This window comes from Oncorhynchus gorbuscha, linkage group LG18, assembly GCF_021184085.1.
Source record: "Oncorhynchus gorbuscha isolate QuinsamMale2020 ecotype Even-year linkage group LG18, OgorEven_v1.0, whole genome shotgun sequence".
NCBI classification, from domain to species: domain Eukaryota; kingdom Metazoa; phylum Chordata; class Actinopteri; order Salmoniformes; family Salmonidae; genus Oncorhynchus; species Oncorhynchus gorbuscha.
The window spans coordinates 83,155,990-83,179,989 of record NC_060190.1 but is presented as its reverse complement, the minus strand read 5'-3'; the positions used below and the strand labels follow the sequence as shown (position 1 = coordinate 83,179,989).

The 24,000-nt window shown below is 44.7% G+C and overlaps 1 pseudogene; it reads right to left on the bottom strand.

Moving 5' to 3' along the window:
* LOC124003955 overlaps nucleotides 1-24,000 on the bottom strand; it is a 220,233-nt pseudogene that overhangs the window by 80,555 nt on the left and 115,678 nt on the right.

Here is a 24,000-nt window from a genome sequence, read left to right as displayed (position 1 = left end):
TTTGACCTCACCCTCTCACCTTCCCCCCCTAGGCAATACGCTCGACCTCATCTTTACTAGATGCTGTTCTTCCACTAACCTCACTGCAACTCCCCTCCAAGTCTCCGACCACTACCTTGTATCCTTTTCCCTCTTGCTCTCATCCAACACCTCCCACACTGCCCCTACTCGGATGGTATCGCGCCGTCCCAACCTTCGCTCTCTCTCCCCCGCTACTCTCTCCTCTTCCATCCTATCATCTCTTCCCTCCGCTCAAACCTTCTCCAACCTATCTCCTGATTCTGCCTCCTCAACTCTCCTCTCCTCCCTCTCTGCATCCTTTGACTCTCTATGTCCCCTATCCTCCAGGCCGGCTCGGTCCTCCCCTCCCGCTCCGTGGCTCGATGACTCATTGCGAGCTCACAGAACAGGGCTCCGGGCAACCGAGCGGAAATGGAGGAAAACTCGCCTCCCTGCGGACCTGGCATCCTTTCACTCCCTCCTCTCTACATTTTCCTCCTCTGTCTCTGCTGCTAAAGCCACTTTCTACCACGCTAAATTCCAAGCATCTGCCTCTAACCCTAGGAAGCTCTTTGCCACCTTCTCCTCCCTCCTGAATCCTCCTCCCCCTCCCACCCCCTCCTCCCTCTCTGCAGACGACTTCGTCAACCATTTTGAAAAGAAGGTCGACGACATCCGATCCTCGTTTGCTAAGTCAAACGACACCGCTGGTTCTGCTCACACTGCCCTACCCTGTGCTCTGACCTCTTTCTCCCCTCTCTCTCCAGATGAAATCTCGCGTCTTGTGACGGCCGGCCGCCCAACAACCTGCCCGCTTGACCCTATCCCCTCCCCTCTTCTCCAGACCATTTCCGGAGACCTTCTCCCTTACCTCACCTCGCTCATCAACTCATCACTGACCGCTGGCTACGTCCCTTCCGTCTTCAAGAGAGCGAGAGTTGCACCCCTTCTGAAAAAACCTACACTCGATCCCTCCGATGTCAACAATTACAGACCAGTATCCCTTCTTTCTTTTCTCTCCAAAACTCTTGAACCTGCCGTCCTTGGCCAGCTCTCCCGCTATCTCTCTCTGAATGACCTTCTTGATCCAAATCAGTCAGGTTTCAAGACTAGTCATTCAACTGAGACTGCTCTCCTCTGTATCACGGAGGCGCTCCGCACTGCTAAAGCTAACTCTCTCTCCTCTGCTCTCATCCTTCTAGATCTATCTGCTGCCTTCGATACTGTGAACCATCAGATCCTCCTCTCCACCCTCTCCGAGTTGGGCATCTCCGGCGCGGCCCACGCTTGGATTGCGTTCTACCTGACAGGTCGCTCCTACCAGGTGGCGTGGCGAGAATCTGTCTCCTCACCACGCGCTCTCACCACTGGTGTCCCCCAGGGCTCTGTTCTAGGCCCTCTCCTATTCTCGCTATACACCAAGTCACTTGGCTCTGTCATAACCTCACATGGTCTCTCCTATCATTGCTATGCAGACGACACACAACTAATCTTCTCCTTTCCCCCTTCTGATGACCAGGTGGCGAATCGCATCTCTGCATGTCTGGCAGACATATCAGTGTGGATGACGGATCACCACCTCAAGCTGAACCTCGGCAAGACGGAGCTGCTCTTCCTCCCGGGGAAGGACTGCCCGTTCCATGATCTCGCCATCACGGTTGACAACTCCATTGTGTCCTCCTCCCAGAGCGCTAAGAACCTTGGTGTGATCCTGGACAACACCCTGTCGTTCTCAACCAACATCAAGGCGGTGGCCCGTTCCTGTAGGTTCATGCTCTACAACATCCGCAGAGTACGACCCTGCCTCACACAGGAAGCGGCGCAGGTCCTAATCCAGGCACTTGTCATCTCCCGTCTGGATTACTGCAACTCGCTGTTGGCTGGGCTCCCTGCCTGTGCCATTAAACCCCTTCAACTCATCCAGAACGCCGCAGCCCGTCTGGTGTTCAACCTTCCCAAGTTCTCTCACGTCACCCCGCTCCTCCGTTCTCTCCACTGGCTTCCAGTTGAAGCTCGCATCCGCTACAAGACCATGGTGCTTGCCTACGGAGCTGTGAGGGGAACGGCACCTCAGTACCTCCAGGCTCTGATCAGGCCCTACACCCAAACAAGGGCACTGCGTTCATCCACCGCTGGCCTGCTCGCCTCCCTACCACTGAGGAAGTACAGCTCCCGCTCAGCCCAGTCAAAACTGTTCGCTGCTCTGGCCCCCAATGGTGGAACAAACTCCTCACAACGCCAGGACAGCGGAGTCAATCACCACCTTCCGGAGACACCTGAAACCCCACCTCTTTAAGGAATACCTAGGATAGGATAAGTATTCCCCCCCCTTTAAGATTTAGATGCACTATCGTAAAGTGACTGTTCCACTGGATGTCATAAGGTGAATGCACCAATTTGTAAGTCGCTCTGGATAAGAGCGTCTGCTAAATGACTTAAATGTAATGTAAATGTAATCAAAAGGATACCCGGGCCCCTCTTTTACACTGCTGCTACTCTCTGTTTATTATCTATACATAGTCACTTTAACTGTACCCACATGTTCATATTACCTCAATTACCTCGACTAATCGATGCCCACGCACATTGACTCTGTATCGCTACTCCCTGTATCTAGCCTCGTTATTGTTATTTTACTGCTACTGTTAAATTATTTGTTACTAATATTTAGTTGGTTATGCATTTCACTGTAAGGTTTACACCTGTTGTATTCGGCGCATGTGACAAATACAATTTGATTTGATTTGTTCACTGGGGCCAAGCTACTTGGAAGAGGGAGTGTCTTGGTGGTTCCAAACTTCTTCCATTTAAAATTGGAGGTTCTTGGGGACCGTCAATGCTGCAAAAGAATTGGTACAATTCCCAAGATCTGTGCCTTGACACAATCCTGTCTCAGAGCTCTACGGACAATTCCTTCAACCTCATGGCTTGTGCTGACATGCACTGTCAACTGTCCAATCAATGGAATTTACCACAGGTGGACTCCAATCAATTTGTAGAAACATTTTGTGTTACAGCCTGAATTTAAAATTGAGATACACAATACCCCATAATGTCACTTTATTCCTCATTATATGTGCATATCTACCTCAATTACCTCGTACCTCTGCACATCACTCGGTACTGGTACCCCATGTATATAGCCAAGCAGTGGTGGAAAAAGTACCCAATTGTCATACTTAATACTTACCTTAATATAAAATGACTTAAGTAAAAGTGAAAGCCGCCCAGTACAATCCTACTTGAGTAAAAATCTAAAAGTATTTGTCACGACTTCCGCCGAAGTTGGCTCCCCTGCCTGTTCGGGCGGTGGTCGGCGTCACCGTCCTACTAGTCGCTACCGATCCCTTTTTCGTTTGTCTGTTGGTTTTGTCTTATTAGTTTCACCTGTGTGTATTTTAGTTTAGTTAGCGTCCTTATATGTAGTAGGTTGTCCCACCCTTGTTTTGTGCGGGATTGTTTTTTGTTTCTCTGTCGTATGGTGGTTTTCATATGTGTATTCTCCGGACTATTTGGTCCTGTGTTTGGGCTGGTCTATTGTATTGTCTATTGTACTCTCTCTCCGCATTGTTGGGAAGGGCCCCTCAGGAAGCATTTCACTGTTACACCTGTTGTTTACTCTCTCTCCGCATTGTTGGGAAGGGCCCTTCAGGAAGCATTTCACTGTTACACCTGTTGTTTACTCTCTCTCTGCATTGTTGGGAAGGGCCCTTCAGGAAGTATTTCACTGTTAGCCTACACTACAGGTCAACCGATTAATCAGCATTGAAAAATCGGCTTTGAAAAATCATAATCAGTCGACCTCTAGTCTACACCTGTTGTTTACGACGCATTTGACAAATAAAATGCCATACACACACCTACATACAAGGAAAGGTACTTACATGTAAGCCTTATAATCGCTGCCAATCCGCTGGACCCTGATGTTGTACTTGGCATCTATGAAGGGTTCTGTGGTGGTGTAAGTCTGAGTGATGGCTACCACACTGGCTATGTCATGGAAGTCACTCAGATTATCCACCTTTACCTGGATACACAGACAGCATAACACAACACATTACATCTAACCCTCACACAACTAACCCTAACAATAACACACACTCAGGTTATCCACCTTTACCTGGATACACAGACAGCATAACACAACATCATCATTACAGGTTGCAGATATAGCTGAATACACAGTAGATTACAGATATAACTGAATACACAGTAGATTACAGACGTAACTGAATACACAGTAGATTACAGATATAGCTGAATACACAGTAGATTACAGATATAGCTGAATACACAGTAGATTACAGATATATCTGAATACACAGTAGATTACATACATAACTGAATACACAGTAGATTACAGATATAACTGAATACACAGTAGATTACAGATATAGTTGAATACACATTAGATTACAGACATAACTGAATACACAGTAGATTACAGATATAGCTGAATACACAGTAGATTACAGATATAGCTGAATACACAGTAGATTACAGATATAGCTGAATACACAGTAGATTACAGATATAGCTGAATACACAGTAGATTACATACATAACTGAATACACAGTAGATTACAGATATAACTGAATACACAGTAGATTACAGATATAGCTGAATACACATTAGATTACAGACATAACTGAATACACAGTAGATTACAGATATAGCTGAATACACAGTAGATTACAGATATAGCTGAATACACAGTAGATTACAGATATAGCTGAATACACAGTAGATTACAGATATAGCTGAATACACAGTAGATTACAGATATAGCTGAATACACAGAAGATTACAGATATAACTGAATACACAGAAGATTACAGATATAACTGAATACACAGTAGATTACAGATATAACTGAATACACAGTAGATTACAGATATAGCTGATGTTACAGCAGATTACAGATATAACTGAATACACAGTAGATTACAGATATAACTGAATACAAAGTAGATTACAGATATAGCTGATGTTACAGTAGATTACAGATATAACTGAATACACAGTAGATTACAGATATAACTGAATACACAGTAGATTACAGATATAGCTGAATACACAGCAGATTACATATATAACTGAATACACAGTAGATTACAGACATAACTGAATACACAGTAGATTACAGATATAGCTGAATACACGGCAGATTACAGATATAACTGAATACACAGTAGATTACAGATATAGCTGAATACACAGTAGATTACATATATAACTGAATACACAGTAGATTACAGATATAGCTGATGTTACAGATACAGGTATCCTGTGTGTGTGTGTGTGTGTGTGTGTGTGTATGTATCCTGTGTTATTTTCTCTCCTTCTCCCCTCACAGGTGAAAATCATCACTCCCCAATCAGTCACCAATCAATCATCAATCAGAAGACACACCTCCTCCTGTTTCCTACCCAATCACAGTTCCTTTCCCTTGGTTTAAAAACACTGTCAGTTGTTTGCTCTAGAGCTCAATCTCTCTGTAAATGCCATATGTCTGTTGATTGCGCTGGTTCAGTCTCTCCTACTATGTCGCCATCTCTTATTTATTGAGCTCTCTTTTGTTTGAGCACCTCCAAATCACTTTGTCCTCACCTGTGAGTATTGTTTTTGGTTATGGTGTTTGCTTGCTGGTGGGAAAAGGGGGAACCAAGACAAGTCGCCCATGGGCATACACTACCCGTAGGTTAACTTTGTTAAATACACTATTTAGACCTGGGCGGACCACCCGCTGTATTTTTGGTTGGTTAGTTAGCTGTTGTTGAAATAGGCTAGTCCAGTTTAGGGGTGTTTTTGGATGCTTGTTTCTTTCCTTGGGTCCAGCTCAGCCCCTTTTCCTGCCCCCCCCCCCCCCCCCCCCCCATTACAGTGTGTTTTCTAATAAACCCATGTGTTTGATGGTAATTTAGTTGTCTGTGATTATTTTGTTCTCACTTTCTTTTTCACTATAATTTGCATGAGTTGTGTTACGGGTCTCGTTACCATCTCCCCTAGACTGTCGGGCCAAAAGGGATTTGTAACCGCTGAATACACAGTAGATTACAGCTATAGCTGAATACATGGCAGATTACAGAAAGAGATCAATTAGATGATGAACATGTCAACATTTATGGAACGCAACATGTATGGTTCCAATTATAGTTTCTCCTATTAGTGATTTGTCAATAAGTAATCATAGCTTTCACCTGATCAGTCTCTCATGGAAACATCCGGTGTTCCTAATGTTCTGTGTAAACAGTGCATTCTGACAGTATTCAGGCCCTTTGGCATTTTTCACATTTTATGTTACAGCCTTATTCTAAAATTGCTGAGTATTTTTTTTAAATATATTTAATCAATCTACACACAATACCCCATAACGACAAAGCAGAAACAGGTTTTGCGAGATTTTTTTAAAATGTATAAATAAATAATTAGCTTATGTACATAAGCATTCAGACCCTTTGCTATGAGACTTGAAATTGAGCGAAGGTGCATCTTGTTTCCATTGCTCATCCTTGTGATGTTTCTTCAACTTGATTGGAGTCCACCTGTGGTAAAATCAATTGTTTGGACATGATTTGGAAAGGCACTCACCTGTCTATTTAAGGTCCCACAGTTGACAGTGCATGTCAGAGGAAAAATCAAGCCATGAGGTTGAAGGAATTGTCCGTAGAGCTCCGAGACAGGATTGTGTTGAGACACAGATCTGGGGAAGGGTACCAAAACATTTCTGCAGCATTGACGGTCCCCAAGAACACAGTGGCCTCCATCATTCTTAAATGGAAGAAGTTTGGAACCACCAAGACTCTTCATAGAGAGGCCGCCTGGCCAAACTAAGCAATCAAGGGAGAAGGGCTTTGGTAGGGAAGAACCCGATGGTTGCTCTGACAGAGTTCCAGAGTTATTCTGTGGAGATATAAACTTCCAGAAGGACAACCATCTCTGCAGTACTCCACCAATCAGGCCTTTACGGTAGATTGGCAATACGGAAGCCCCTCAGTAAAAGGCACATGACGGCCCACTTGGAGTTTGCCAAAAAAACAAGATTCTCTGGTCTGATGAAACCAAGATTAAACTCTTTGGCTTGAATGCCAAGTGTCACGTCCTGAGGAAACCTGGCACCAACCCTAAGATGAAGCATGGTGGTGGCAGCATCATGCTGTGGAGATGTTTTTCAGCGGTAGGGACTGGGAGACTGGTCAGGATTGAGCGAAAGATGAACGGAGCAAAGTACAAAGAGATCCTTGATGAACCTGCTCAGGACCGCAGACTGGGGTGAAGGTTCATCATTCAACAGGACAACACAGGAGTGGCTTTGGGACAAGTCTCTGAATGTCTGTGGGGCCAGCTGGAGACCAGACTTGAACACGATCGGACCTGAAAATAGCTGTGCAGTGATGCTCCCTATCCAACCTGACAGAGCTTGAGAGGTTCTGCAGAGAAGAATGGGAGAAACTCTCCAAATACAGGCGTGCCAAGCTTGAAGTGTTATACCTAAGAAGACTCGAGGCTATGATCTTCATCAAAGTACTGAGTAAAGGGTATGAATACTTATGTAAATGTGATATTTAATTTTTTAATTTTTATAAATTAGTCAATTTCTAAAAGTATTTTTGCTTTGTCATTATGGGGTATTATGTGTAGATTGATGAGGGGAAAAATAACTGTTTAATCCATTTTAGAATAAGGCTGTAATATAACAAAATGTGGAAAACGTCAAATGACATGTATTTAATTGTATGTGGACATTAAACCAGGGCTATTGGCGCCAGGTAGCCTAGTGGTTAGTGTTGGACTGCCCACTGCACTGAGGCTAGGTAACACGGTCACCACCGATAAATCCATGATTATCGAAAACTTCAAGCATTTCTCAACGGCTGGCCATGCCTTCCGCCTGGCTACTCCAACCTCTGCCAACAGCTCCGCCCCCCCGCAGCTACTCGCCCAAGCCTCTCCAGGTTCTCCTTTACCCAAATCCAGAGAGCAGATGTTCTGAAAGAGCTGCAAAACCTGGACCCGTACAAATCAGCTGGGCTTGACAATCTGGACCCTCTATTTCTGAAACTATCCGCCGCCATTGTCGCAACCCCTATTACCAGCCTGTTCAACCTCTCTTTCATATCGTCTGAGATCCCCAAAGATTGTAAAGCTGCCGCAGTCATCCCCCTCTTCAAAGGGGGAGACACCCTGGACCCAAACTGTTACAGACCTATATCCATCCTGCCCTGCCTGCCTATCTAAGGTCTTCGAAAGCCAAGTCAACAAACAGGTCACTGACCATCTCGAATCCCACCGTACCTTCTCCGCTGTGCAATCTGGTTTCCGAGCCGGTCACGGGTGCACCTCAGCCACGCTCAAGGTACTAAACGATATCATAACCGCCATCGATAAAAGACAGTACTGTACAGCCGTCTTCATCGTCTTCATCGACCTTGCCAAGGCTGTCAATCACCATATTCTTATCGGCAGACTCGGTAGCCTAAGTGTTTCTGATGACTGCCTTGCCTGGTTCACCAACTACTTTGCAGACAGAGGTCAGTGTGTCAAATCGGAGGGGATGCTGTCCGGTCCTCTGGCAGTCTCTATGGGGGTGCCACAGCGTTTAATTTCGGGCCGACTCTTTTCTCTGTATATATCAATGATGTTGCTCTTGCTGCGGGCGATTCCCTGATCCACCTCTACGCAGACGACACCATTCTACATACTTCCGGCCCGTCCTTCGACACTGTGCTATCTAACCTCCAAACGAGCTTCAATGCCATACAACACTCCTTCCGTGGCCTCCAACTGCTCTTAAACGCTAGTCAAACCAAATGCATGCTTTTCAACTGTTCGCTGCTTGCACCCGCACGCCTGACTAGCATCACCACCCTGGATGGTTCCGACCTTGAATATGTGGACATCTATAAGTACCTAGGTGTCTGGCTAGACTGAACTCTCCTTCCAGACTCATATCAAACATCTCCAATCGAAAATCAAATCTAGTCGGCTTTCTATTCCGCAACAAAGCCTCCTTCACTCACGCCGCCAAACTTACCCTAGTAAAACTGACTATCCTACCGATCCTCGACTTCGGCGATGTCATCTACAAAATTGCTTCCAACACTCTACTCAGCAAACTGGATGCAGTTTATCACAGTGCCATCCGTTTTGTCACTAAAGCACCTTATACCACCCACCACTGCGACCTGAATGCTCTAGTCGGCTGGCCCTCGCTACATATTCGTCGCCAGACCCACTGGCTCCAGGTCATCTACAAGTCCATGCTAGGTAAAGCTCCGCCTTATCTCAGTTCACTGGTCACGATGGCAACCCCCACCCGTAGCACGCGCTCCGGCAGGTGTATCTCACTGATCATCCCTAAAGCCAACACCTCATTTGGCCACCTTTCGTTCCAGTTCTCTGCTGCCTGTGACTGGAACATATTGCAAAAATTGCTGAAGTTGGAGACTTATCTCCCTCACCAACTTCAATCATATGCTATCTGAGCAGCTAACCGATCACTGCAGCTGTACATAGTCTATCGGTAAATAGCCCACCCATTTTTACCTACCTCATCCCCATACTGTTTTTATTGACTTTTCTGCTCTTTTGCACACCTCTACCTGTACATGACCATCTGATCATTTATCACTCCAGTGTTAATCTGCAAAATTGTAATTAGTCGCCTATCTCCTCATGCCTTTTGCACACAATGTATACAGACTCCCTTTTTTTTCTACTGTTTATTGACTTGTTAATTGTTTACTCCATGTGTAACTCTTGTGTCATCTGTTCACACTGCTATGCTTTATCTTGGCCAGGTCGCAGTTGCAAATGAGAACTTGTTCTCAACTAGCCTACCTGGTTAAATAAAGGTGAAATAAAAAATAAAAAAAATTAAAGGAACCAAAAGGTTGCAAGCTGACTAGGTAAAAATCTGTCGTTCTGCCCCTGAACAGGCAGTTAACCCACAATTCCTAGGCCGTCATTGAAAATAAGAATGTGTTCTTAACTGACTTACCTAGTTAAAAATAGGTCAAATAAATTATATATATATAAAATGTCATATTTATTTGTATGTGGACATTATATATAAATGACATGTATTTATATGTATTTAGACATGATATATAAATGGCACATATGTATTAGTGCATTACCTTTCCCATTCCAGAGTGTGCGTGTCCTATCTTCACCACCACAGGGAAAGAGGGCATGGAGATCTGAAAGAGAAGATATGTTGGAATGATTGACTGGCTGAATGACTGGCTGGCTGAATGAATGAACAATTGATTTGCTGACTGACTGAATGACTGATTGGCTGGCTGACTGACTGAATGACTGATTAGCTGACTGACTGAATGAATGACTGAATAACTGATTGGCTGACTGGCACACTGACTGAATGTTGCTCCAGGAGACACACCAGGGCCAGTAGATATTTAACCATAGAGAGACACACCAGGGCCAGTAGATATTTAACCATAGAGAGACACACCAGGGCTATTAGATATTTAACTATAGAGATTACATTACATTACATTACATTTAAGTCATTTAGCAGAGATCCAGAGCCAGGTGCATTCACCTTATGACATCCAGTGGGACAGTCACTAACAATAGTGCATCTAAAACTTAGGGGGTGGGGTGAGAGGGATTACAACCTATCCTAGGTATTCCTTAAAGAGGTGGGGTTTCAGGTGTCTCCGGAAGGTGGTGATTGACTATTAGATAAATATCTAATAGCCCTGGTGTTTAACTATAGAGAGACACACCAGGGCTAGTAGACATTTAACCATAGAGAGACACACCAGGGCTATTAGACATTTAACCATAGAGAGACCCACCAGGGCTAGTAGATATTTAACCATAGACACACCAGGGCTAGTAGATATTTAACCATAGAGAGACCCACCAGGGCTAGTAGATATTTAACCATAGAGAGACCCACCAGGGCTAGTAGATATTTAACCATAGATATAAACACCAGGGCTAGTAGATGTTTAACCATAGATATAAACACCAGGGCTAGTAGATGTTTAACCATAGAGAGACACACCAGGGCTAGTAGATATTTAACCACAGAGAGACACACCAGGGCTATTAGATATTTAACTATAGAGAGACACACCAGGGCTAGTAGATATTTAACTATAGAAAAATTGGGCTTGCAAAATTATTCAGCCCCCTTAAGTTAATACTTTGTAGTGCCACCTTTTGCTGCGATTACAGCTGTAAGTCACTTGGGGTATGTCTCTATCAGTTTTGCACATCGAGAGACTGAAATTTTTTCCCATTCCTCCTTGCAAAACAGCTCGAGCTCAGTGAGGTTGGATGGAGAGCATTTGTGAACAGCAGTTTTCAGTTCTTTCCACAGATTCTCGATTGGATTCAGGTCTGGACTTTGACTTGGCCATTCTAACACCTGGATATGTTTATTTTTTAACCATTCCATTGTAGATTTTGCTTTATGTTTTGGATCATTGTCTTGTTGGAAGACAAATCTCCGTCCCAGTCTCAGGTCTTTTGCAGACTCCATCAGGTTTTCTTCCAGAATGGTCCTGTATTTGGCTCCATCCATCTTCCCATCAACTTTAACCATCTTCCCTGTCCCTGCTGAAGAAAAGCAGGCCCAAACCATGACGCTGCCACCACCATGTTTGACAGTGGGGATGGTGTGTTCAGGGTGATGAGCTGTGTTGCTTTTACGCCAAACATAACGTTTTGCATTGTTGCCAAAAAGTTCAATTTTGGTTTCATCTGACCAGAGCACCTTCTTCCACATGTTTGGTGTGTCTCCCAGGTGGCGTGTGGCAAACTTTAAACAACACTTTTTATGGATATCTTTAAGAAATGGCTTTCTTCTTGCCACTCTTCCATAAAGGCCAGATTTGTGCAATATACGACTGATTGTTGTCCTATGGACAGAGTCTCCCACCTCAGCTGTAGATCTCTGCAGTTCATCCAGAGTGATCATGGGCCTCGTGGCTGCATCTCTGATCAGTCTTCTCCTTGTATGAGCTGAAAGTTTAGAGGGACAGTGTAGTAACATATTAACACATGTAATAACGCATTCACTGACTGTGGCCTGAGCATGATAGAATAGCTTGCACACTGTGTCATAAACCTTCCCCTCTCCCTGTCCTTCTGTAGATACTAACCCGCACTGGTACTACCCCGTACGGGGGGCTGACTGAGATAACATATACACTGAACATAAACACTGAAATTCCTAAACATACACTCAACCTCCTTTCGGGATGGCCTTCAAAGACAAAGAACTCTGTCAAGAACCAATGGGATACGGACACCAGGCTGGAGGGGACTGTCCATCACCTACAAGCAACCTACCAGAAGCCAGGACTACCAGAATCTACCTACGTCATTCTATGTATAAATTCTCATGCACGCTTTGTCTTCGGGGCGCGTTCCCGCTGTCTCGCTCTGAGTCAAGTGTGAATGAGCCCGTGCACGCCTGAGCAATACTTTTTTACTGAATAAACAGCCTACATATATTTTATTCCACCGTGTCCTGGTTCATGACCGAGTCCAGTTCTTCCAATCTTATCATCAACAACAGCCAGGTCTTGGTAGATTTGCAGTGGTCTGATACCCCTTCCATTTCAATATTATCGCTTGCACAGTGCTCCTTGGGATGTTTAAAGCTTGGGAAATCTTTTTGTATCCAAATCCAGCTTTAAACTTCTTCACAACAGTATCTCGGACCTGCCTGGTGTGTTCCTTGTTCTTCATGATGCTCTCTGCGCTTTTAACGGATCTCTGAGACTATCACAGTGCAGGTGCATTTATACGGAGACTTGATTACACACAGGTGGATTGTATTTATCAACATTAGTCGTTTAGGTCAACATTGGATCATTCAGAGATCCTCACTGAACTTCTGGAGAGAGTTTGCTGCACTGAAAGTAAAGGGGCTGAATAATTTTGCACGCCCAATTTTTCAGTTTTTGTTTTTTTTTAAAGTTTGAAATATCCAATAAATGTCGTTCCACTTCATGATTGTGTCCCACTTGTTGTTGATTCTTCACAAAAAATACAGTTTTATATCTTTATGTTTGAAGCCTGAAATGTGGCAAAAGGTTGCAAAGTTCAAGGGGGCCGAATACTTTCGCAAGGCACTGTAAGTAAAGTATCTAAATAAGCTAATTGAAGCGGAATCATTCTACTACTCTGCTCAAACCACCATAGTGCGCTACTCTCATCACCCCACTGGAAACCAGTGACATGGCTATCGTCAAAGAAGCATCTTCCAGAGCGAATGGAAGGAGAATAAACTCTGTATTTCTGTTCAGGACTACACAACAAGTCACCGGATACCGGACAACTACAGAAAATGACAACAGAAGACTTCTCAGAACCATTTCGGACAATCAGAGCCTTACCGCGAAAAGGCCTAACCCCCTTTCCAAGGTGGCCCAATTCTGAGAGAGATACACGGCGAACCAAGGCATTTTTACGTAAATACCTTCATGATTTCTTACTCCAAGCGGGGGGCGGGCTCCTGTGCAAAGTACAAGAGTACTATAAGTGAGAGTAGTTTCTAAATGTACCAAAGTTAAGTGTCTCTGTCCCCCTCTCTCGCCCTCTCCATGTCTTTTGTAACAAGCAGTCATATTGTTGTCAGTCTGGTAGGGACCTGTTTTTAATGTATTAAGTGTGTATGTTTATCCTGTGTTAACATTTAGTTTATCCTGTGTTACCATTTAGTTAGCTAGTAAGTAAATAATTAAACCAATTTGTGTAGTACTGAATCATAAGTAAGGCTTGTGTTTTGCAGATGCAAATAGGTTACGACTGTTCAGAATGATGATATGATACGAGGTTATGATTAAGTGTTTATAGATGTGATAGGTAAAGAACTTTAGAGTTGAATCCGGGAGATGGTAACTCTTTAAAGAACCGCTCTTGTGGTGCCCCAGATCCTAATGTCTTAATTGTTACATTATTAATTTAATCAGGTAACAATTAAATATGTTTAGGTAATTAGATAAATAACAGTCTTCAGATTGATGTTAAGGTCATGTCATAACATCAGATAGGTAGTTATTATGGTTTAGGCAAAGATAGATACATTGGTAGTTCTTATGGTTTAAGTAGATAGGTACATAGGTAGTTATTATGGTTTGGGTAGAGATAAGTAGATATGTAGTTCTTATGGTTTGTGTAGAGATAAATAGATGGGTATATTGGTAGTTCTTATGGTTTGGGTTTAGATTGGTAGTTATTATGGTTTAGGTAAAGATAGTTCTCATGGTTTGAGGAGAGATAGGTAGAGAGTAGTGATGTCCATCTCTCATTGCATTAATTATTTGACACATCTACACTGAAAAATATAAAATAAATAAAATATAAACGCAACAATTTCAAAGATTTCACTGAGACACAATACATAAAATAAAATCAGTCAATTTAAATACATTCCTTCGGCCCTAATCTATCAATTTCACATGACTGGGAATGTAAAATGTTCATTTGTTGGTCAAAGATACCATTTTTAAAAAGGTAGGTGGATAAAAAAACCAGTGGATAAAAAAAACCAGTCAGTGTCTGTGACCACCATTTGCCTCATGCAGCGCGACACATCTCCTTAGCATAGAGTTGATCAGGCTGTTGATCTTGTCCCACTCCTCTTCAATTGAGACAATTACTTATTATTGACTCAAGCCCAGCTCAGTTAATCTTGACCATTGTGTCCCTGAGTTGTCATAAAGCTTCAGCAAATATGCATTATTCTAGGGGCGTGGGAAGACAATGTAAATAACCTAATTTATGTCCCTCTTACTGCACTGAATGCCTCTGCTCAACCTACCACCTCAGTACTAACAGTATAACTCTTATTTATCGGCACATGATTACTGCATACAATAGCTGTTGTGCACTAGTAGGAAGTTCACTGGGTGCAGCTCACCCTGCACTAACATAAATAACATGAGCATATCTACTTCTGCTAAGCTTCCCAGTAAAGCAATGAAAACAATCAAGCATTCCAGAAAGTGGTTAATGAAGTCAATAACATGCTAGTAACAGATGACATGCCTATTCTGACTACCTCTGAAACTCACTTAGATAATACCTTTGATGATACAGTGGTAATAATATAATAATAATATATGCCATTTAGCAGACGCTTTTATCCAAAGCGACTTACAGTCATGTGTGCATACATTCTACATATGGGTGGTCCCGGGAATCGAACCCACTACCCTGGCGTTACAAGCGCCATGCTCTACCAACTGAGCTACAGAAGTGGTAATACATGGTTGTAACATCTACAGAGAATCTACAGAGAAGACAGAAATGCCAATGGTGGAGGTGTTTTGCTGTTTATATTCAGAACCACATTCATGTAAATCTAAGAGCGGATCACATGTTAAATACTGTTGAAGTAATATGGCTACAGGTTCATCTACCCTGTTGGGAAGTGAGCACTTAGTTTGTTTGTTTGATCTGACGAAGCACCTATGTTTTTAAGAATATGCATATGACAACAAACTTTTCTATACAGGTTAATCTGCCTCATCTAAAGCCCATTCTTGTGGGAAGCTGCTGTAGACCACCAAGTGCTAACAGTCAGTATCTGGATAACGTGTGTGAAATGCTTGATAATGTCTGTGATATCAACAGAGAGGTATATTTTCTGGGTGATTTAAATATTGACTCGATTTCATCAAGCTGCCCACTCAAGAAAAATCTTCAAACTGTAACCAGTGCGTGCAATCTGGTTCAGGTTAATAGTCAACCTACCAGGGTAGTTACAAACAGCACAGGAAGGAAATCATCAACGTGTATTGATCATATCATTACTAATGCTGCAGGAATTTGCTTTAAATCAGTATCCAAATGCATAAGATGTAGTGATCACAATGTACTAGACATATCTTGGAAAACCAAAGTTCCAAAGGCTGGCCCTAATATAATGTATAAGAGTTCATACAATACGTTTTGTAATGATTCTGTCATGTTTTGTCATATATTGTCTTGTCCTTGTGCTTTCCCTTCTGTTCGTTTCCCCCTGCTGGTCTTATTAGGTTCGTTCCCTCTTTCTATCCCTCTCTCTCCCCCTCCCTCTCTCTCTTCTCTCTATCGTTCCGTTCCTGCTCCCAGCTGTTCCTCATTCTCCTAACTCACTCATTTACTCTTTTCACACCTGTCCCCTATTTTGCCCTCTGATTAGAGTCCCTATTTCTCCCCTTGTTTTCCGCTTCTGTCCTTGTCGGATCCTTGTATGATGTTCGCTGTTCTGTGTCCTGGTCTCGCCCTGTCGTGTTTTGTCTTCTTCAGATGCTGCGTGTGAGCAGGTGTCTTAGTCTGCTACGGTCGGTGCCTTCCCGAAGCAACCTGCAGTCTATGGTCGAGTCTCCAGTCTGTCCTCGCTACTACGAGTGGATTTAAGTTTTTCCTGTTTTGTTTTATCCTTGATAATTCCAGGATTATTAATTTTGTCTTTTCCTGGAATAAAGACTCTGTTTTCGTTAAGTCGCGTTTGGGTCCTCATTCACCAGCATAACAGAAGGATCCGACCAAGAATGGACCCAGCGACTACGGATTCTCGTAACACTGCCGTCGAGATCCAGGGAGCAATGCTCGGCAGACACGAGCAGGAATTGTCTGCTGCTCGTCATGCCGTTGAGACCCTGGCCGCTCAGGTTTCCGACCTCTCAGGACAGTTTCAGAGTCTTCGTCTCGTGCCACCAGCTACTTCCTGGTCTTCCGAGTCTCCGGAACCTAGGGTTAATAACCCACCATGTTACTCTGGGCAGCCCACTGAGTGCCGCTCCTTTCTCACCCAGTGTGATATTGTGTTCTCTCTCCAACCCAACACATACTCAAGAGAGAGAGCTCGGATTGCTTACATCATTTCACTCCTTACTGGTCGGGCTCGAGAGTGGGGCACAGCTATCTGGGAGGCAAGGGCTGAGTGTTCTAACAATTATCTGAACTTTAAAGAGGAGATGATACGGGTTTTTGATCGTTCAGTTTTTGGTAGGGAGGCTTCTAGGGCCCTGGCTTCCCTATGTCAAGGTGATCGATCCATAACGGATTACTCTATAGAGTTTCGCACTCTTGCTGCCTCTAGTGACTGGAACGAGCCGGCGTTGCTCGCTTGTTTTCTGGAGGGACTCCACGCTGAGGTTAAGGATGAGATTCTCTCCCAGGAGGTTCCTTCCAGTGTGGACTCTTTGATTGCACTCGCCATCCGCATAGAACGACGGGTAGATCTTCGTCGCCGAGCTCGTGGAAGAGAGCTCGCGTTAACGGTGTTCCCCCTCTCCGCATCGCAACCATCTCCTTCCTCCGGCTCAGAGACTGAGCCCATGCAGCTGGGAGGTATTCGCATCTCGACTAAGGAGAGGGAACGGAGGATCACCAACCGCCTTTGCCTCTATTGCGGTTCTGCTGGACATTTTGTCAATTCATGTCCAGTAAAAGCCAGAGCTCATCAGTAAGCGGAGGGCTACTGGTGAGCGCTACTACTCAGGTCTCTCCATCAAGATCCTGTACTACCATGTCGGTCCATCTACGCTGGACAGGTTCGGCTGCTTCATGCAGTGCCTTGATAGACTCTGGAGCAGAGGGTTGTTTTATGGACGAAGCTTGGGCTCGGAAACATGACATCCCTCTCAGACAGTTAGGGAAGCCCACGCCCATGTTCGCCTTAGATGGTAGTATTCTCCCCAGTATCAGATATGAGACACTACCTTTAACCCTCACAGTATCTGGTAACCACAGTGAGACCATTTCCTTTTTGATTTTTCGTTCACCTTTTACACCTGTTGTTTTGGGTCATCCCTGGCTAGTATGTCATAATCCTTCTATTAATTGGTCTAGTAATTCTATCCTATCCTGGAACGTTTCTTGTCATGTGAAGTGTTTAATGTCTGCTATCCCTCCTGTTTCTTCTGTCCCCTCTTCTCAGGAGGAACCTGGTGATTTGACAGGAGTGCCGGAGGAATATCATGATCTGCGCACGGTCTTCAGTCGGTCCCGAGCCAACTCCCTTCCTCCTCACCGGTCGTATGATTGTAGTATTGATCTCCTTCCGGGGACCACTCCCCCTCGGGGTAGACTATACTCTCTGACGGCTCCCGAACGTAAGGCTCTCGAGGATTATTTGTCTGTTTCTCTCGACGCCGGCACCGTAGTGCCTTCTTCCTCTCCCGCCGGAGCGGGGGTTTTTTTTGTTAAGAAGAAGGACGGTACTCTGCGCCCCTGCGTGGATTATCGAGGGCTGAATGACATAACGGTTAAGAATCGTTATCCGCTTCCCCTTATGTCATCAGCCTTCGAGATTCTGCAGGGAGCCAGGTTCTTTACTAAGTTGGACCTTCGTAACGCTTACCATCTCGTGCGCATCAGAGAGGGGGACGAGTGGAAAATGGCGTTTAACACTCCGTTAGGGCATTTTGAGTACCGGGTTCTGCCGTTCGGTCTCGCTAATGCTCCAGCTGTTTTTCAGGCATTAGTTAATGATGTACTGAGAGACATGCTGAACATCTTTGTTTTTGTCTACCTTGACGATCTCCTGATTTTTTCACCGTCACTCGAGATTCATGTTCAGCACGTTCGACGTGTACTCCAACGCCTTTTAGAGAATTGTCTCTACGTTAAGGCTGAGAAGTGCGCCTTTCATGTCTCCTCTGTCACATTTCTCGGTTCTGTTATTTCCGCTGAAGGCATTCAGATGGATCCCGCTAAGGTCCAGGCTGTCAGTGATTGGCCCGTTCCAAGGTCACGTGTCGAGTTGCAGCGCTTTCTAGGTTTCGCTAATTTCTATCGGCGTTTCATTCGTAATTTCGGTCAAGTTGCTGCCCCTCTCACAGCTCTTACTTCTGTCAAGACGTGCTTTAAGTGTTCCAGTTCCGCCCAGGGAGCTTTTGATCTCCTCAAGAAGCGTTTTACGTCCGCTCCTATCCTTGTTACTCCTGACGTCACTAAACAATTCATTGTCGAGGTTGACGCTTCAGAGGTGGGCGTGGGAGCCATTCTATCCCAGCGCTTCCAGTCTGACAATAAGGTCCATCCTTGCGCTTATTTTTCTCATCGCCTGTCGCCATCGGAACGTAACTATGATGTGGGTAACCGCGAACTGCTCGCCATCCGCTTAGCCCTAGGCGAATGGCGACAGTGGTTGGAGGGGGCGACCGTTCCTTTTGTCGTTTGGACTGACCATAAGAACCTTGAGTACATCCGTTCTGCCAAACGACTTAATGCACGTCAAGCTCGTTGGGCGTTGTTTTTCGCTCGTTTCGAGTTCGTGATTTCTTATCGCCCGGGTAATAAGAACACCAAGCCTGATGCCTTATCCCGTCTCTTTAGTTCTTCTGTGGCTTCTACCGATCCCGAGGGGATTCTTCCTTATGGGCGTGTTGTCGGGTTGACTGTCTGGGGAATTGAGAGACAGGTTAAGCAAGCACTCACTCACTGCGTCGTCGCGCGCTTGTCCTAGTAACCTTCTTTTCGTTCCTGTTTCTACTCGTCTGGCTGTTCTTCAGTGGGCTCACTCTGCCAAGTTAGCTGGCCACCCCGGCGTTCGGGGCACACTTGCTTCTATTCGCCAGCGGTTTTGGTGGCCTTCTCAGGAGCGTGACACGCGCCGTTTCGTGGCTGCTTGTTCGGACTGCGCGCAGACTAAGTCAGGTAACTCTCCTCCTGCCAGTCGTCTCAGACCGCTTCCCATTCCTTCTCGACCATGGTCTCACATCGCCTTAGACTTCATTACCTGTCTGCCTTCGACTGCGGGGAAGACTGTGATTCTTACGGTTGTCGATAGGTTCTCTAAGGCGGCACATTTCATTCCCCTCGCTAAGCTTCCTTCCGCTAAGGAGACGGCACAAATCATCATTGAGAATGTGTTCAGAATTCATGGTCTCCCGTTAGACGCAGTTTCAGACAGAGGCCCGCAATTCACGTCACAGTTTTGGAGGGAGTTCTGTCGTTTGATTGGTGCTTCCGTCAGTCTCTCTTCCGGTTTTCATCCCCAGTCTAACGGTCAAGCAGAAAGGGCCAATCAGACGATTGGTCGCATATTACGCAGCCTTTCTTTTAGAAACCCTGCGTCTTGGGCAGAACAGCTCCCCTGGGCAGAATACGCTCACAACTCGCTTCCTTCGTCTGCTACCGGGCTATCTCCGTTTCAGAGTAGTCTGGGGTACCAGCCTCCTCTGTTCTCGTCCCAGCTCGCCGAGTCCAGCGTTCCCTCCGCTCAGGCGTTTGTCCAACGTTGTGAGCGCACCTGGAGGAGGGTGAGGTCTGCACTTTGCCGTTACAGGGCGCAGACTGTGAGAGCCGCCAATAAACGTAGGATTAAGAGTCCTAGGTATTGTCGCGGCCAGAGAGTGTGGCTTTCCACTCGTAACCTTCCCCTTACGACAGCTTCTCGTAAGTTGACTCCGCGGTTCATTGGTCCGTTCCGTGTCTCCCAGGTCGTCAATCCTGTCGCTGTGCGACTGCTTCTTCCGCGACATCTTCGTCGCGTCCACCCTGTCTTCCATGTCTCCTGTGTCAAGCCCTTTCTTCGCGCCCCCGTTCGTCTTCCCTCCCCCCGACCCGACCCGTCCTTGTCGAGGGCGCACCTATTTACAAGGTACGAAGGATCATGGACATGCGTTCTCGGGGACGTGGTCACCAGTACTTAGTGGATTGGGAGGGTTACGGTCCTGAGGAGAGGAGTTGGGTTCCATCTCGGGACGTGCTGGACCGTTCGCTGATTGATGATTTCCTCCGTTGCCGCCAGGGTTCCTCCTCGAGTGCGCCAGGAGGCGCTCGGTGAGTGGGGGGGGTACTGTCATGTTTTGTCATATATTGTCTTGTCCTTGTGCTTTCCCTTCTGTTCGTTTCCCCCTGCTGGTCTTATTAGGTTCGTTCCCTCTTTCTATCCCTCTCTCTCCCCCTCCCTCTCTCTCTTCTCTCTATCGTTCCGTTCCTGCTCCCAGCTGTTCCTCATTCTCCTAACTCACTCATTTACTCTTTTCACACCTGTCCCCTATTTTGCCCTCTGATTAGAGTCCCTATTTCTCCCCTTGTTTTCCGCTTCTGTCCTTGTCGGATCCTTGTATGATGTTCGCTGTTCTGTGTCCTGGTCTCGCCCTGTCGTGTTTTGTCTTCTTCAGATGCTGCGTGTGAGCAGGTGTCTTAGTCTGCTACGGTCGGTGCCTTCCCGAAGCAACCTGCAGTCTATGGTCGAGTCTCCAGTCTGTCCTCACTACTACGAGTGGATTTAAGTTTTTCCTGTTTTGTTTTATCCTTGATAATTCCAGGATTATTAATTTGGTCTTTTCCTGGAATAAAGACTCTGTTTTCGTTAAGTCGCGTTTGGGTCCTCATTCACCAGCATAACAGATTCCTATGCTGTTGATGTAAATAATTTTTGTTGTTCTGTGGTGTGTAATGAGGAGCAACTAGATGCTGCACTTGACACATTTATGAAATTGCTGATTCCACTGACTAATAATCATGCACAAAAACTGATAAATTGTTGTGGAATTGAGAAATTGTATGGTTGAAAGGGATGAGGCAAAAGGAATGGCAAAAAAGTCTGGCTGCACAACTGATTGGCAAACTTACTACACATTGAGAAGTCATGTGACTAAACTGAATAAAAATAAGAAAATGTACTTTGAACCAAAGATTAATGATAGTAAAAGACTTGAGTCCCTTAAATGATATTTTTTGGCAAAAAGGCAAACTCGGCTCCATCATTCATTGAATCAGACGACACACCCTGAACAGGCAGTTAACCCACTGTTCCAAGGCCGTCATTGAAAATAAGAAATTGTTCTTTAACAGACTTGCCTAGCTAAATAAAGGTAAAATAAAATAAAATTCACCACAAAACCGACTGATGTTGCCAATTACAATTAAGATTAGCAAATTTAGGCATGACATGCCAGCAACAAAAGCTGACACTACACATCCAAGTACAACTGATCAAATTATGAAAGACCATCATTGTCATTTAAAATTTTGTAAAGTGGAAAATTACTGAGGATAATAGCGGATGATTTTACCACTTCTATTTGCCATATCTTCAATTCAAGCCTACTAGAAAGCCTCCTTTACTAGCTCAAATAGTCAGCCTGTTACCAACTCTTAGTAAACTTTTGGAAAAAATTGTGTTTGACCAGATACAATGCTATTTTACTGTAAACAAATTGACAAGACTTTTAGGGAAGGACATTCAACATGCACGGCACTTACACAAATGACTGATGATTGGCTGAGAGAACTTGATAAAAAGATTTTGGGAGCAGTTTTGTTAGACTTCAGTGCAGCTTTTGAAATGATCAATCATAGTCTGCTGCTGGAAAAGGTATGTGTTATGGCTTTACACCCCCTGCTATATTGTGGATAAAGAGTTACCTGTCTAACAGAACACAGAGGGTGTTCTTTAATGGAAGCCTCTCCAACATAATCCAGGTTTAATCAGCAGTTCCCCAGGGCAGCTGTCTAGGGTCCTTATTTTTTTCAATCTTTGCTGATGACTGTTACATTCCCAAGCAAAAAAACAAACAAATAATGTCACTCAAACAGAAGGGGGAACTAACAAAGAATCACTGACCAACAAACAAAATGAAACAAGATGGGTTTTAGGATGGGTTCTGAAAGACACTCATTGGGGTGTCCACTGAAAGTTGACTGGCAACAACAACTGGTACCTAAAAGACACCGAACATGATTGCCCACTAAATTTGCCTATGAAGAGGCAGACAAAAGAAAAATCCACACCACACTTAAAGACAGGAAACAAAATCAGGGAAAGCAGATAAAGGATGCTCGTCTAGAAATCAAAATACGGCAAGCCAACTAAAGGTTAACACTCAGAGTATTTTATTACATTTTTTGTTTAACTAGGCAAGTCAGGTAAGAAAAAAATATTATTTACAATGACGGCCAACACTGGGCCAATTGTCTGCCGCCCTATGGGACTCCCAATCACGGCTGGATGTGATACAACCAGGAATCAAACCAGGGTCTGTAGTGATGCCTCTAGCACTGAGACGCAGTGCCTTAGAACACTGCGCCACTCAGGAGTAGGTAAATGGATGACCTCCGTATGTGTGGTTCCCACCGTGAAGCATGGAGGAGGAGGTGTGACAGCGTGGGGGTGTTTTGCTGGTGACACTGTCTATGATGTATTTAGAATTCAAGGCACAATTAACCAGCATGGCTACCACAGCATTTTGCAGCGATACGCCATCCCATCTGGTTTGCGCTCTGTGGGACTATCATTTATTTGTCAACAGGACATTGACCAAACACACCTCCAAGCTGTGTAAGGGCTATTTGATCAAGGAGGAGAGTGATGGAGTGCTGCATCCACAATCACTTGACCTCAACCCAATTAAAATGGTTTGAGATGAGTTGGACCGCAGAGTGAAGGAAAAGTAGCCGTGTGCTCAGCATATGTGGGAACTCCTTCAAGGCTGTTTGAAAAGCATTCCTCGTGAAGCTGGTTGAGAAAATGCCAAGAGTGTGCAAAGCTGACACCAAGGCAAAGGGTGGCCACCCTATCAAGTCAACATAAGCACTGGGCCATCCACTCTTTAAAAGCACCTGGTCCAGCACAGGTGAAACACCTTCCAACTAACGAGATGGCAATCAGCATAGGTGCAACATATACTGACTAATGAGGTGACACCAATCAGTGCACCCTGCTAACAAGCTTCATGTGCTAAAGAAAAACCTCAAAACATAAATAGAAAAAACAATGCCGATAACATGACATGCCACTGGCTTTGAATAAAGTTAGTTAGTCCTAAATATTTCAAAAATGAAACGCATTGCATTTGGGACAATTTATTCACTAAACCCTAAACCTCAACTAAACCTTGTAATAAATTATGTGTAAATTGAACAAGTTGAGGTGACTGTGACTAAACCACTTGGAGTAACCCTGGAGAGTGAACTTTCATGGTCAAAACACGTTGATACAACAGTAGCTCAGATGGGGAGAAGTCTGTCCATAATAAAGTGTTGCTCTGCATTTTTAACAACCTGTT